This window comes from Haliotis rufescens, unplaced genomic scaffold, assembly GCF_023055435.1.
Source record: "Haliotis rufescens isolate VD_foot unplaced genomic scaffold, xgHalRufe1.0.p SCAF_6, whole genome shotgun sequence".
Taxonomy (NCBI): domain Eukaryota; kingdom Metazoa; phylum Mollusca; class Gastropoda; order Lepetellida; family Haliotidae; genus Haliotis; species Haliotis rufescens.
The window spans coordinates 18,051,575-18,068,399 of record NW_025964334.1 but is presented as its reverse complement, the minus strand read 5'-3'; the positions used below and the strand labels follow the sequence as shown (position 1 = coordinate 18,068,399).

General features: G+C 44.2%; 1 protein-coding gene across 2 annotated transcripts in view; it reads right to left on the bottom strand.

Annotated features, from left to right (window-relative positions):
• Positions 1–16,097, bottom strand: part of LOC124140546 — a 56,609-nt gene extending 40,512 nt beyond the window's left edge. Inside the window, exon 1 of one of the 2 annotated variants that reach the window (XM_046508176.2) lies at positions 15,953–16,097. The gene's annotated coding sequence lies outside the window, so the exon portion shown is untranslated. Of the gene's footprint in view, positions 1–4,394; positions 4,512–15,952 lie in introns of those variants that run through there. The other variant, XM_046508177.2, reaches the window with a different exon arrangement.
• Positions 16,098–16,825: the final 728 nt, after the last annotated feature.

Here is a 16,825-nt window from a genome sequence, read left to right as displayed (position 1 = left end):
CGCTTTACGACGTTTATTTCAATGAAGAATGGAGCCTAGGTCACTAGATATTCTAGTTTGGGTCTTATCACAGGTATTGAGTGAGTTTGGTTTTACGCCGCTTTTAGCAATATTCCAGCAATATTGCGGCAGAGGAAACCAGATATGGGCTTCACACATTGTACCCATGTCGGGAATCGAACCCAGGTCTTCGGCGTGACGAGCGAACGCTTTAACTACTAGGCTACCCGACCGCCCCTTATCACAGTTATTGTATATCACATACACTGTACAGTGAAACCTCGTAAGACCGACCGGTTAATCCGAAACCTATCTTCCGAACGATTACCGTTGAGGCTAACAAATATACAAAGTAACACCACTCCGCATCAATGATTCGGTAATACGGACATTTGTTAATCCGGACGATTACCATTGGAACATCATAGCAACGCGCAGTTCGACCGAAGTTCGTGAGTGAGTTGGGTTTAACGCCGATTTTAACAGTATTCCAGTTACATGTTTATTACGTGTCAGCTTAATGTGGGAGGGAAGCCGGAAGTGATGCAGGTCTCAGACGTTTACCACTTTGGTGAAACCCACGAGCACGGGTGTTGTGCTTACAAAAATAGAAACATAATCGGGGCGAACCGGAATTCGAACCCACAATCATAGGTTTCTGGCGTGCAAAACTCTGCACAGTGGATTAACGGGGTTTCACAGTAAATATATCAACCGCAGCTATCTGTATTAATATCAATCATTTATTTCCATATCTGCAGAAAATAATATAGAATGTTATTTAAAATGTGTTTCACTTAAACGATTGTATTATTCAAAGTACAGTAAATTACGGTTATAACGAACTCAAAGGGACTACTAATTTTAGTTCGTTATAACAGTTTTTACTGTAATTCGTTATAAGCATATATACAGCATAACTACAGCAAATAGTCGGGACTAAAAAGTTAGTTCGTTATATCCGCCAGTTCTTTATAAGCGTGTTCTTTATAACCGTAGTTTACTGTAACTAGACAGTGTTATGAGTTTGTCGACATATTCCTGCAGACAGATCACGCATACTTATATTGAAAATCACGGCCACATTCTTACGTCCCGGGGCGGTTACTGTGTGAGGGGCGTGTTTTGGTGTATGCGCTATTGAACCAGTTGTCGCACTTGTAAGACGCAGATACTCATGTGCCGGCAATATCGCCTGATTTGTAGGATTACAGCTGTCTAGGGTTGAGATCTACATAGGGTGACTTACATGTCATTAGGTTGTGGTTACTGCCATTATTGAAATAGAATTATTAGTATCATAAACGCGGGTGGCGTATAGCTATTTCAACAGGTCACGATCAACGGCTTTGGGCAGGATCAGTATTCTTCCATTTCAAACCCCATGGACGACCCGGGTGACTAATCAATGACTGAAGTTAGTAAATGAGTGAGTTGGGTTTAACATCACTTTTAACAGTATTCCAGTTGTATCACGGCATGCCAGCTTAATGTGGGAGGAAAGCCTGGAGTGAAGCATATCTGAGAAGTTTACCACTTAGGTGAAACCCACGAGCACAGGTATGGTGCTGACAAACCTAGAAACATAATCGGGGCGAAGATGGATTTGAACCCACTATCATAGCTTTCTGGCGTGTCCAAGGGACAAAAATCTGCACAGCGAATTTCGGAGCCTTAGACGGTCGACTCGGCCACCCGTGCCCCCTTGACCGACGTTAACTTTGGTTACAAAAACATGCGTTAGGATACAACTGCTTAATGTCGACAAGCAATCATTCTCATTGGGACATTGATGAGTTCGCTTTCTTCAGGAAACGTTTCTTAGGACAATAATCCAGTTTTTCAAGGCGACCTGTAAATATTCGAGTCTGAACCCGACAGACCAGTGAGTGAGACCATTAGCAACAGTCCACACCATCGAGGTATATAACACGCTATCAGCGGACACTGAATGGCACGGGGGCACGGGTGGCCCAGTCGTCTAAGGCGCCGCGATTCGCTTATTAGCTATGCAGAGTTGCGTCCCTTGGGCACGCCAGAAACCTATGATTGTGGGTTCGAATCCCGGTTCGCCCCAACTATGTTTCTAGGTTTGTCAGCACCAAACCTGTGCTTGTGGGTTTCACCGAAGTGGTAAACGTCTGAGACCTGCATCACTTCGGGCTTTCCTCCCACATTAAGCTCACACGCCGCGATATGACTGTAATATTGTTAAAAGCGGCGTTACACCCAACTCACTCACTCACTCACTGAATGACACTGTATGACACTGTATGACACTCTTTGACGCTCTATGACACACTTTGACACTCTATGACAACTTTCCCCATCTGATAATCTTATTTTCATCAAATATTCTACTTGCATCGTCCGACAAGGACACGGATGGATATTTCTAATGAATCTAATGGTAAGAAAATAATCACCCTCCAGTGAATAAATGGCACCTCAGATGTCTGTTATTAAAAGAACCTAGGACTTAGTTTGATAGATCTGCGTCTAGTACCATCCCTGTAAATACTAATAAATCGATATATGGAGTATTGACCGCCTGTTCAAGCCCCTGGTTAAAGTCCATTATTCCCCCTGACATGGACAGGGGCTTAGCCATGTTCCACAACATGATAAAGTCACAACTGCCGGACAGGCAACACAGATTCTCTCGTCACAACAACAAAATACAATCCCGCATTAACGATTTGAAATTACTGCTTGAAATACAACAACACGTGCATGACCGGAAGTCTAGGATTTACATCACACAGAACCGGATATTGTCTGCTGCTGCGTGGTCACGTGACCGGAACAGTCCTCCCTGTCGTCATGGCAGTTACACGGTCGATGCTCCATTATATTAAATCCTGTTGTATCTGATCATCACGTGTTTGCAGAGTACTTTTAAGTGGGATTCACGAATTTCATTGTTCGAATGAACAATACCATAATTCCAAGTTTTCGATATTTTGATTTTTTTATACGATTGGGTCTTTTTCTTGTTCATGGAACAACAAATCCATATACACGACGGTGATGGTTGTGGTCTGTTAACAAAGTCTCCACGGGTTTTGCTTGAATGCAGACTCACTGTCTATTCAATTCTTTCCCTATGATATTGCTATCCTTGTAAAGAACAGTGTGATTGGGGTTCGGAGGATATGGGTTGGGGGATACTGGGGTTCCGTTGCGATGCACTAAGGTTCAGTTACATCCATCTTAAAATGGGACTGGTTGGCAGTCCAGGTATGTCCCATAAACACCAGTTTGTTCATCTGCGAGGTCACCGTTTATTATATTTATTAATCTAGCAGTTCCCCATTACACAGAGCTATGTAATTATGTCATCGTCTAGGCCTTGACTGGAAATGGTCCGAGGCCTTGGAGACAGGTCCCTCTTTAAGCCTTCATTGTCATGTCAATGAAGCAACTTTACACTTCCCCGCTTTATATTTGGGGCAAAAAGATGGGAAATTAAAACTCCTTTTATCGTTGTTTACTCCCAAGGGAGCTGTGAATGCATTGAATTGCACGCTGATTCGTTGGCCGGGCGATTATGGTATACGCGTTGTGCTTGCTACACTGATTATTTGGGGGACGGACGGGTAGCATAGTGGTTAAAGCGTTCGCTCGTCACGCCGAGGACCCGGGTTCGATTCCCGACATGGGAACAATGTGTGAAGCCCATTTCTGGTGTCCCCGCCGCCGTAATATTGCGGGAATATCGCTACAAGCGGCGTAAAACCATACTCACTCACTGATTATTTACATCATGATTGAAATAACTAAGTGAGTGAGTGAGTATGGTTTTACGCCGCTTTTAGCAATATTCAAGCAATATCACGGCAGGGACACCAGAAATGGGCTTCACACATTGTACCCATGTCGGGAATCGAACCCGGGTCTTCGGCGTGTCGAGCGAACGCTTTAACCACTAGGCAACCCGACCGCCCCGAAATAACTAAGAGAGTATATGAACTTCATAAGCGGGTTAATAATTCTTCGAGATACACGAATTCAATCTAGTGAGAGTCTGGTGTTATGTATGGGTTCCAGTCTAGATCAGACGCACATGTACTGTGTTTATTTTCTGTTTGTTTGTATTGTTTGTTTGTTTTTTTGTTGTTGACGCCTCACTGAGCAATATTCCAGCTATATGATGTCGGCATGTTAATAATCGAGTCTGCACCAGACACTCCAGTGATTGACAGCATGAGCACCTATCTACGCCGTCGGGGTTCGATGCGACGCCATCAAGTCACCGAGCCTGACCATCCGATCCACTAACGAAGTCGCCGCCTCGTACGACAAGCATGGGTGGCTGTGGCCCAATTCAAACCCGGAATTCCCTCAGGGCCACCGTAACATGACCCAGCCAACATACTGACAGTGGTACTTACACAGGGCGGATCCTGGACGTCCGCAGATCGGACACCGTACTTCCGGGTTCTCCCGCCATGGATTTATGAAGGCCGAGGTAGTGTCTGTGCGAGGAGTGCGTTCACTGCCCCCCAAATCCATTGTCTAGTACTAATCCACATCGTTAAACTGGTGGTATATATCCCAAGCTGACGCGTTGCTAAGAACGCGTTGTGGCCACGCCCACATCTATCAGACTGAAAATCTCTTTATTGAAAACGTGTCTACCACCAGTTTAAAATAAAATCAGCAAGAGGTATGATTTGTTTTGTCGATATTGATGTCGATTTTGTCTGTTTATTGATTCAGTCGCCGCATCGTTGTGTATATCCGCGCTTCTTTCAGCAGTTGCCGTCCGCGTTTGTTTTTGGTTCTGTTTGTCAGACTGTTTAATTTCTCCACTGAATAAGTTAAGTGCGGGGACGTTAATGATCAGTTATGATTGACGGCGTTTGCTGGTTCAGTGCGATTTGATGTGAAGTTTAGAGTATGACGGAGCGGGTGTCGCTTCCCGCCTCGTAGCCCGATCCTGTAGGTCTCCTGTGTCAATAGTTGTGCTCACAGTGTATGCATATCCAAAATTAAATTTCCATTACATGCACAAATATACCATCAAAGGTCAAAACATACCATAAAAATGTACACGGGGCACGGGTGGGCCAGTCGTTTAAGGCGTCGCATATCGCTCTGCAGAGTTGCGTCCCTTCGGCACGCCAGAAACCTATGATTCCTGGTTCGCCACCATTATGTTTCTTGGTTTGTCAGCACCGTACCCGTGCTGGTGGCTCCTACATTAAGCTGTCAAACCATGATATAACTGAAATACTGTTCAAAGCGGCGTTGAAACCAAAGTCACTCACTCACCTACAAACCGCCACATCCACAAAGATACCATCAAACGCTCAAACATACTAGTGCATGCACAAACGTACCATCATATGCACAAACATTTCATAACATGCACTTACATACCATCACGCATACATACATATCATCACGCGCACATACATACACGCCATCACGCGTACGTACATACTTACATATAATGTTTCAATTTGACGTTTACACGATATACGGCTTTTCCATTGGACGAGAGGTCGGTCACATGACCTCGAAATTGACGTTCATAAGTGTATAATTAAATTTTCGTTGTCTTCATTGAAATTCCTGCATTCTGATTAGCTGAATTGGTCACGTGTTATTGCATTCATTTCCCAATGAAAAATAAATAGGCAAGCATAAGCCAATAATTTCATCCGGGTGTTGCATCTTCGCAACCGGACAATCAGTGCAGCATACACAGCTAACAATGTTCCTGGTCTTCGTAGAGTCTCAGCGCAAACCATCAGAAATCGTCTAAGACAGCATGGGATACGGTCAATGAGACCATATACAGCGCCCGTTCTGCGGCAACATCATTGTCGTGCACGTCTGCAATGGAGCAGAAATGTTCGACCATGACCCTAGTGCACTGGAGAAGGATATGGTTCAGTGATGAGTCGCGGTTCATGCTGTATCGCCATGATGGTAGGATGCGTGTCTACAGACGGAGAAATGAGCGCTACTCTCGACACTGTATTCACGAAGTCGACCGATACGGCGGTGGAAGTGTCATGATGTGGGCAGGCATATCCGTGAATGGTAGGACAGATCTGGTGCACGTGTAGGGAAATTTAACTGCTGTACGCTACCGAGATGAAATCCTTCAACGTCACCTTATTCCCGCCATTGACGTCAGAAGAGAGATTTTCCAGCAAGACAACGCAAGATCGCATACTGCACGTGTTACCATGAATTATCTTGCCCACAACAATGTTACTGTGCTGCCATGGCCCTCCAAATCGCCTGATCTAAACCCCATTGAACATTTGTGGGATCTGCTAGGCAGACGTGTACGACGCCGACAGCCTCAACCACAGACGCATCAACAGCTGAACCATGTATTGCAGGATGAGTGGAAAAGGATTCAACAACGCCAGATTCGACGACTCATACAGTCCATGCCCAGGCGGTGCAGAGCTGTGATCGATGCTCGTGGTGGTAACACCCGGTACTGACTTTGGCACAGTGCCATCACAGACGCAGACGTCCCTTAGAACATTAAAAGACTGTTTGTAGTGTAAGAAACATGTGCCTCATCCTGTGTAAAATTTGGTTGTTGTATCTTCATTATTTATTGTGTAATCCTATTTCATTACACGTACATACATACATATCATCACGCGCACATACATACATACCATCACACCCACATATATATGACGCGCACATACATACATATCATCACGCGCACATACATACATATGACGCGCACATACATATATACATATCATCACACGTACTTACATACAGATGACGCGCACATACATACATATCATCACGCGCACATACATACATATGACGCGCACATACATATATACATATCATCACACGTACATACATACATATGACGCGCACATACATATATACATATCATCACACGTACATACATACAGATGACGCGCACATACATACATACATATCATCACGCGCACATACATACATATGACGCGCACATACATATATACATATCATCACACGTACTTACATACAGATGACGCGCACATACATACATATCATCACACGTACATACATACAGATGACGCGCACATACATATATACATATCATCACACGTACATACATACAGATGACGCGCACATACATATATACATATCATCACACGTACTTACATACATATGACGCGCACATACATACATATCATCACACGTACATACATACAGATGACGCGAACATACATACATATCATCCCACGCACATACATACAGATGACGCGCACATACATATATACATATCATCACACGCACATACATACAGATGACGCGCACACACATACATATCATCACACGTACTTACATACATATGACGCGCACATACATACATACATACATACATACATACATACATACATACATACATACATACCATCACGCGCACATACATACATATCATCACGCGCACATACATACATATCATCACACGCACTTACATACATATCATCACACGCACTTACATACATATCACCACACGCACTTACATACATATCATCACACGCACTTACATACATATCATCCCACGCACATACATACAGATGACGCGCACACACATACATATCATCACACGTACTTACATACATATGACGCGCACATACATACATACATACATACATACATACATACATACATACATACATACATACATACCATCACGCGCACATACATACATATCATCACGCGCACATACATACATATCATCACACGCACTTACATACATATCACCACACGCACTTACATACATATCACCACACGCACTTACATACATATCATCACACGCACTTACATACATATCACCACACGCACTTACATACATATCACCACACGCACTTACATACATATCATCACACGCACTTACATACATATCACCACACGCACTTACATACATATCATCACACGCACTTACATACATATCATCACACGCACTTACATACATATGACGCGCATACATATCATCAAGCGTACATACATACTATCACACGCACATATTCAGAAATCAGTGTTTCATCATCTGTGAAACGTTTTCCCTCCAAAAATGACTTCATGGTTGGAAAGAGGTGGAAGTCAGATGGTGCAAGGTCAGGAGAGTAAGGAGGATGTGGAAGGATTTCATAGCCACAGGACCGCGCTTTTGTCTGGGCAACATGAGAGTTGTGTACTGGAGCATTGTCTTGCAGGAGACGGACACCCTTGGTCAGCATGCCACGCCTCTTAAGCTTGATAGCGTCAGCGTCAATTTCCGCAGCAGTGAAGCATAATAAGTTCCTGTAATTGTGGTACCCTTTGCCAAGAAATCCATCATCACTACTCCGTGCTGGTCCCAAAACACCGTGAGCATGACCTTGCCTGCAAAGGGTTGGACACGTGCCTTCTTTGGGGGTGGTGACTCCACATGCTTCCATTGCATCGACTGAACTTTAGTCTCAGGATCATATTGATGGACCCATGTTTCATCCTGTGTGATAAGTCTGTCAAAAAAGTTTGCCTGGTTTTTTTTGGCACATGTCCAAAAGATCATTTGAGCAATTGACTCGTTCCTGCTTTTGGAAAGGTGTGAGCAACCTGGGAATCCATCGTGCAGACACCTTATGCATGTTCAAATTGTCATGGATGATTTTTTTCCACAGACCCTACACTGATCTTGACATCTTGTGCTAACCGGCGAACAGTTATACGTCGGTCTGCCAAAATGGCGGTCTCCACTTGATGGATAGTGTCCTCATCAATGGCTGAATGGGGGCGACCAGGAATGGCAGCTGTTTCCACAGATGTCCGACCACACTTGAACTGGCGATGCCAGTGTTTAACAACGTCATATGATGGGGCATCTTCCCCATAAGTTGCTTTCATTTCATCGAAAGTTTCTTTTGGTGTGCGACCTTTCAAATATAAAAACCTAATCACTGCTCGGTATTCTACTGGCTCCATTGTCACACCCTACTCGATTTACACCTGTAAAAGTGGTAAGATTAATAGTTCGGTGCTGCAAATTCAGACATAACCCATAGATACATGTATCATCACACATGTGAAATTTCAACCAAATATGATAACCCTAAGTGGTTTAGGGGAAATCTTTAATGAACACCCCTCGTACATAAATACCATAAAGCGTACATATCACCATCACACGCACATACATACCATCACACGCACATACATACCATCACACGCACATACATACCATCACACGCACATACATACCATCACACGCACATACATACCATCAAGCTCAATTCCAGCTGTCTATATTCACCCCCTTTTCACCCCTGAACTAAGGAAACTTGAGGGTTCCTTTATAGAACTGGTTTTATTCAATACATTACTTTATTTCGGGGACCATGTTATTCTCATCAGGTGCGTACGTGGTGAATTTACATAGCCAAAAGTAGGGAATGCATCACACTTCAAGACTGTTCGATCATGTCATATAAATACACTAGATTTAAAGTGTTTTCAAACACCTACCGCATGCAAATGAAGTTACCATGTAAATGTATGTCTGGCTATCAGTTTTTACATATGGGAACAAACAGGCATGATCTGTAGGTCTGTTGATTCGGACTAGCCGTGAGTGTTATGGATTAATGCGGGACTACGATGGGTCAGTGAACCATCCACGCGGCCACGCGGTGACGGAGTTATCTGCCTTCAGCCATACACCTGTTTGTATTGATCTCAACTTTTGTAATATTTCAAATTGAACATGACTTGAATATTGACAGAGGAATTATGATTTCTCATTTCAAAAGATAAAGCAGGATTGTTTTTTCGAAAACTGTAATGATCTTGCCGTATAAAAGTGTGTTGTTCTTTTGTCGTCTTATTGGGAACGGGTCATTACGAATATCGTGGTGGGGTGCTGTGAATTGTGGTGGGGGGGACTCCTGTGACGTGTGGTGTGTGGGGGTACTACGACGTGTGGTGTGTGTGGGTACTACGACTTGTGGTGTGTTGGGATACTGCGGTTCATAGGTCGGGGTACTACGACTTGTGGTGTGTGTGGGTACTACGACTTGTGGTGTGTGTGGGTACTACGACTTGTGGTGTGTGTGGGTTCTACGACTTGTGGTGTGTGTGGGTACTACGACTTGTGGTGTGTGTGGGTACTACGACTTGTGGTGTGTGTGGGTACTACGACTTGTGGTGTGTGTAGGTACTACGACTTGTGGTGTGTGTGGGTACTACGACTTGTGGTGTGTGTAGGTACTACGACTTGTGGTGTGTGTGGGTACTACGACTTGTGGTGTGTTGGGATACTGCGGTTCATAGGTCGGGGTACTACGAATTGTGGTGGGTGATAGTCCTGTGGATTGTGGTGGGTGAGGGGTCCTGCGGATTGTGGTGGGTTAAGGGTCCTGTGGATTGTGGTGGGCCAGGGGTCCTGTGTATTGTGGTGGGCCAGGGGTCCTGTGTATTGTGGTGGGTTAAGGGTCCTGTGAATTGTGGTGGGTTAAGGGTCCTGTGGATTGTGGTGGGCCAGGGGTCCTGTGTATTGTGGTGGGTTAAGGGTCCTGTGAATTGTGGTGGGTTAAGGGTCCTGTGTATTGTGGTGGGTGAGGGGTCCTGCGGATTGTGGTGGGTTAAGGGTCCTGTGTATTGTGGTGGGTGAGGGGTCCTGCGGATTGTGGTGGGTTAAGGATCCTGTGTATTGTGGTGGGCCAGGGGTCCTGTGTATTGTGGTGGGCCAGGGGTCCTGTGTATTGTAGTGGGTTAAGGGTCCTGCGGATTGTGGTGGGTTAGGGGTCCTGTGGATTGTGGTGGGTTAGGGGTCGTATGGATTGTTGTGGGTTAGGGTCCTGTGGATTGTTTTGGGTTAGGGTCCTGTGGATTGTTGTGGGTTAGGGGTCCAGTGGATTGTGGTGGGTTAGGGGTCCTGCGGATTGTGGTGGGTTAAGGGTCCTGTGGATTGTGGTGGGTTAAGGGTCCTGTGTATTGTCGTGGGTTAGGGTCCTGTGGATTGTTGTGGGTTAGGGTCCTGTTGATTGTTGTGGGTTAGGGGTCCAGTGGATTGTGGTGGGTTAGGGGTCCTGCGGATTGTGGTGGGTTAAGGGTCCTGTGGATTGTGGTGGGTTAAGGGTCCTGTGTATTGTGGTGGGTTAGGGTCCTGTGGATTGTGGTGGGTTAGGGGCCCTGCGGATTGTGGTGGGTTAGGGGTCAAGTGGATTGTGGTGGGCCAGGGGTCCTGTGTATTGTGGTGGGTTAAGGGTCCTGTGAATTGTGGTGGGTTAAGGGTCCTGTGGATTGTGGTGGGTTAAGGGTCCTGTGGATTGTGGTGGGCCAGGGGTCCTGTGTATTGTGGTGGGTTAAGGGTCCTGTGAATTGTGGTGGGGTAAGGGCCCTGTGGATTGTGGTGGGCCAGGGGTCCTGCGGATTGTGGTGGGTTAAGGGTCCTGTGTATTGTGGTGGGTGAGGGGTCCTGTGGATTGTGGTGGGCCAGGGGTCCTGTGTATTGTGGTGGGCCAGGGGTCCTGTGGATTGTGGTGGGTTAGGGGCCCTGCGGATTGTGGTGGGTTAGGGGTCATGTGGATTGTGGTGGGTTGAGGGTCCTGTGGATTGTGGTGGGTGAAGGGTCCTGTGGATTGTGTTTGGTTAACGGTCCTGTGTATTGTGGTGGGTTAGGGGTCCTGTTGATTGTTGTGGGTTAACGGTTCCGCGGATTGTGGTGGGTTAGGGGTCCTGTCGATTGTGGTGGGTTAAGGGTCCTGTGTATTGTGGTTGGTAGGGGTCCTGTGGATTGTGGTGGGTAGGGGTCCTGTGTATTGTGGTGGGTGAGGGGTCCTGCGGATTGTGGTGGGTTAAGGGTCCTGTGGATTGTGGTGGGCCAGGGGTCCTGTGTATTGTGGTGGGCCAGGGGTCCTGCGGATTGTGGTGGGTTAAGGGTCCTGTGTATGGTTGTGGGTTAGGGGTCCTGTGGTTTGTGGTGGGTTAGGGGTCCTGCGGATTGTGGTGGGTTAAGGGTCCTGTGGATTGTTGTGGATTAGGCTCCTGTGGATTGTGGTGGGTTAGGGTCCTGTGGATTGTGGTGGGGTAGGGGTCCTGTAGATTGTGGTGGGTAGGGGTCCTGTTTATTGTGGTGGGTAGGGGTCCTGTGTATTGTGGTGGGTAGGGGTCCTGTGGATTGTGGTGGGTAGGGGTTCTGTGGATTGTGGTGGATAGGGGTCCTGTGGATTGTGGTAGGTAGGGGACCGGCTCGGATCAGTGGAGGTCCACAAACTCATGAAAATCCTGGGTTCGATTCGTTAAAAAAATGAACAATTAATTTATGATTATAATATTGAATATGTCGGGCGGAGACGCATGTTAAACATCACACTTGGTCACCTTCCAAAACGGCATCCAATTGAGGAGGTGGTATACTATCTTATTTGGTAACTGAATACAACTTTACACTTCTTTAATAATAGTCTGGATGATTTATAACAACAATACTTTTTTATGTTAAGGGAATACCTCCTAGGTCTTCCTTAAAAGTAGCAGAGGAATAACTTACCGATATTCGCACATTTAAACGAACCTCGGGGTTATTTAGTCGTTTAAAGTAGTTATATGCTATTGTTGAGAACAATACGAGTTGATGGCCTTTGGTCAACATGCCACAAATTTAAAACGTTACTTTATTATAATACAAGGTATTTTTAATATTTTTTATTTGTCTTTTTCACATTTTATACAGCACATTGACAGAGTACAAGTACCAGGTAAAATTGTTACAGGTGTGTAGGGGAGAGTTGTAAACAAATTAAATTTAAGAATATTACCTTTCGGACAATGAAGAGCAAAGTGATTATATCGTCCTCAAAAGACATCCCCAATTATCAATAGTAACACAGTGATTAGGCTATAGCATTTGAAGTGGATATATTCTGCGTATAAAATGCGATGACTAGAGTGAGGAAATTCAGTATTAATTAACTAACGATAGCAGACACACCTCGCAATCGGAAAGCTGTGTTATGTAAGATGAATAAACATAGTGGGTGAGTGAGTCGGGTTTAACGCCGCTTTTAACAGTATTCCAGTTACATCGCGGCGTGTCAGCTTAATGTGGGTGGAAAGCCAGAAGTGATGCAGGTCTCAGACGTTTACCACTTCGGTGAAACCCAAGAGCACAGGTATGGTGCTGACAAACCTAGAAACATAATCGGGGCGAACTGGGATTCGAACCCACAATCATAGGTTTCTGGCGTGTCCAAGGGACGCAACTCTGCACAGCGAATCGCGGCGCCTTAGACGACTGGGCCACCCGTGACCCCGAATAAACATAGAACATGTACAGTGCACACTTTTGTTATTTGTCTAGTAACATGGTGTGGTCTCATTACTTCATCCAAGTAATCTGACGGTCGAAATGCGCATAACGAACGACGGATATAACGAACTAAAATTAGTTTTCCCTTTGAGTTCGTTATAACCGTAGTTTACTGAAGTTACATTCATAACCAGAACGTTTCTGTTGTAAGTCTGTATCAGCTCCCAGCGAACCTCTGTAGCTCAACTTATTTTTTAGAAGATAATAATAATAACTATAATAATAACTCAATTATGTAAACATTTTTGGAATGTCCACCACTTTGATTTTTAATACAGTAAACTACGGTTATAACGAACACGTTTATAACGAACTGACGGATATAAAGAACTTACTTTTTTCGTCCCGACTATTTGCTGTTGTTATACTGTATATATGCTTATAACGAACTCCATTTGTTAAACTCGGAACGGAATCATGTGAGTATTTCAAGAGACACCATAGCTGGGATAATTCTAACAAAGTTTCCAAGACCAGGTAGATTCAGAAGAAGTGCCAAAATGTGAAAAGCAAACGACAGACAGAATATATAGTTTTTGTGACTGATTTTAAACATAACGCTAATTTTGTCTGAGATAAATTTTAATAGCACACCCGGTATGTCAAGCAAACGATTTCGAGTACTATTTTGTGTCCAATACGTGCAAGTAAGATATAACATCAGAAATAATATACAAGACTTGGGGGAGTTAAAAGGCTTAAACGCATGCACCGTTTTACTCAAGTAAGTAAATAATTATGGTCAAGTGAACATATGTATCATGCGAACGGATTTGCTAACGTTTGTAAAATTACCCCCAGAGGAAATTTGCTCCCGTTCCGTCGGTGTTACAAAACGTTATGCACACATAAGGACATGGCTCTTTTTGTACGTTTATCATGCTAACTTTTAGCAAACGTAAGTATTATATTTCAATTTATACACTGTTTCATCATACGGTCTGTTTACCAAACACACGAATATATAATGAATATTCACCCTTTGTTGACAGCATACAAATGTTTCTTTTACTTAATATACTCATGAGCATGCTTCAGCAAGTCTTCAGCAACCCATGCTTGTCGTAAAAGGCGACTATTCTTATCTCAAGGGGCGATTAACGGGATCGGGTGGTCAGGCTCGTTTACTTGATTGATGCATGTCATTGTATCCCAATTACGTAGATCGATGCTCGTGATGTCGATCACTGGATTTTCTGGTCCAGACTCGATTATTTACAGACCGTCCTCATATAGCTGGAATGTTGCTGAGTGTGGCGTTAAACAACAGACAAAAAAAAATATGTTATAATTATTTAAGGGACTTTTTACGTGTATGTGGGAATAACTATAATAAAATATTCAGTACATTTGTCGTGCGCCTAACGCCATACACTAAGTGAATGCTCAAAGAGCTACATAAAGCAGGGGGAACTCTGCTGGTACCAGACAACAGATACAAGACAAATGGATGTGGTGTTGGTTTTAGACTTGATAAAAGATTCTGAACAGGATTTGTCTTGAGACGGCACTGGAAGATTGTCAGAGTTTCTGCATCTTTCACATGTGAAGGGATATGGTCTCATAGAACTGTAGCTTTGTAGGCAAATGACCTCTGCCCAAACCTCGTCAGTTTTGTCATTGGTGTACAAAGGAGATGTGTCTTAGCAGAATGGAGGGATCTAGGTGGTTGATATACCTGGATAAGGTCAGATAAGTTAGAGTGAGTGAGTGAGTGAGATGGGTTTAACGCCGCTTTTATAGATAAGTTAGAAGTGCTCACTGGTTGTAGCAGTGGTGCGTTAAGGTCAGGATCTTGTACTTGACTCGAGCATCGACTGGGAGCCAATGCAAATCGATAAGCTGAGGAGTTATATGTGCTAACCTTTTGGTTCTACACACAATCCTTGCTGCCGTGTTTTGGACCCTCCCTGGCCCATTTCCGAGAAAATGCTACTGCATGTACAACAAATCGGGCGTCCTGTCATTTAATAACCAACTCATTTCGATAACTACAGACATCCAATTACTTTTCCAGTATTTCAAGACTTATGTGTCGTTAATCGATACCCCGTTAGCGCTGACATACATACATACATACATACATACATACATACATATATACATACATACATACACAGAGAGAGAGAAACACACACGCGCACGCACGCACGCACGCACTCACACACACACACACACACACACACACACACATATACATACATACATACATACATACATACATACATACATACGTTAATCAGAACACTGGTTAATCCGGACGATATCTTAAGTGCGGTACCTTCTGGATAAAGGGATGGTACATATTGTTCCGAATAAGATAATATAACCTGTATATAAATAATTTATGAAACCGTTAACATTTACTTAATGGGTACCGTCAAAACAGAACGGTAAAATGTCCCTTTTCTATATATATTTTAACTACTTGTCTATATCTCTACGGTGCATTGATAATCCACTCGGGAGCCTCGTCCACAGTGTGGTTTGTTGACGAGAATACAAGCCATTCTCAATATCAAAGCTGCATTTTACCCACACGCTCGCTCCAATGCATATTACGAAACGTAAATGATGTTCTCAATACATCACTGAAATTGTCACAATATAGCCTACCTGTATTTTCACCACGCGTCCCCTTTAAACTTGAAACAGATCACCAAAGTTGGAAATTGTTTCACCGTCGTCAATGGACGCCGCCAATCTGCCGTTACGTCAGGTAGCCTCGCATGCCACTGTAACGACGGGCACACCTGATGGTATACACATGGGAACTTTACAGGCATAATGCTGTGTATTCTTTGTACCTTCGCAATCACCTCATTATGTCCTATCACAATGTCCCCACAGGCACGCCGAACACATAGACTACCCCTCAATACAAATCAAGCCTTTATGAGTTGATTGCTGTACACAATTCAACATTCTTTACCAATTCGAGAGTACAAAACTTTGGGTTAGAGGCTATGCTTTCTTGAGGAGCTCAAAATTCTCTTTTATTGTGATGAAAGGGAACAAGTCAAGCATGTCGCTCCGTGGCTGGTGTGATAGTATATTGAGATATACAGCAGGTTCGCATTTACATGTCCCCGCGCGTATAAAGTAACAAAGGCGAGAGCACTGATCGGTTGACTAAAGATTCTCACTATCTCTGCACTCGCGTCCAGGAAACAACGGCTCCGCCCACCGCAGTAGGCTGCGCTTTAATCGCCCTGAGCGATACATTCAGTCCTACCGGCGATGCAAAGAGTGCGTGTACAAAGGGTTTACGACTGATCCTTTGTAGATGATTGTGTTTGTTGTTGACATTAATAATACTATCATGCCAACGGTGTCGCTTCTTCAGTCACATATTGCCTAGTTCAAAGATTACTGGGGTCACAAGGGGGCGATGAAATAACGGAATGGATATAGAGCGAAAGTAATTGGGGAATTTATTATACTGAATGTTAGTTTTGCTGAGAACCACTCTTCGTCTAGTTTGAGAAC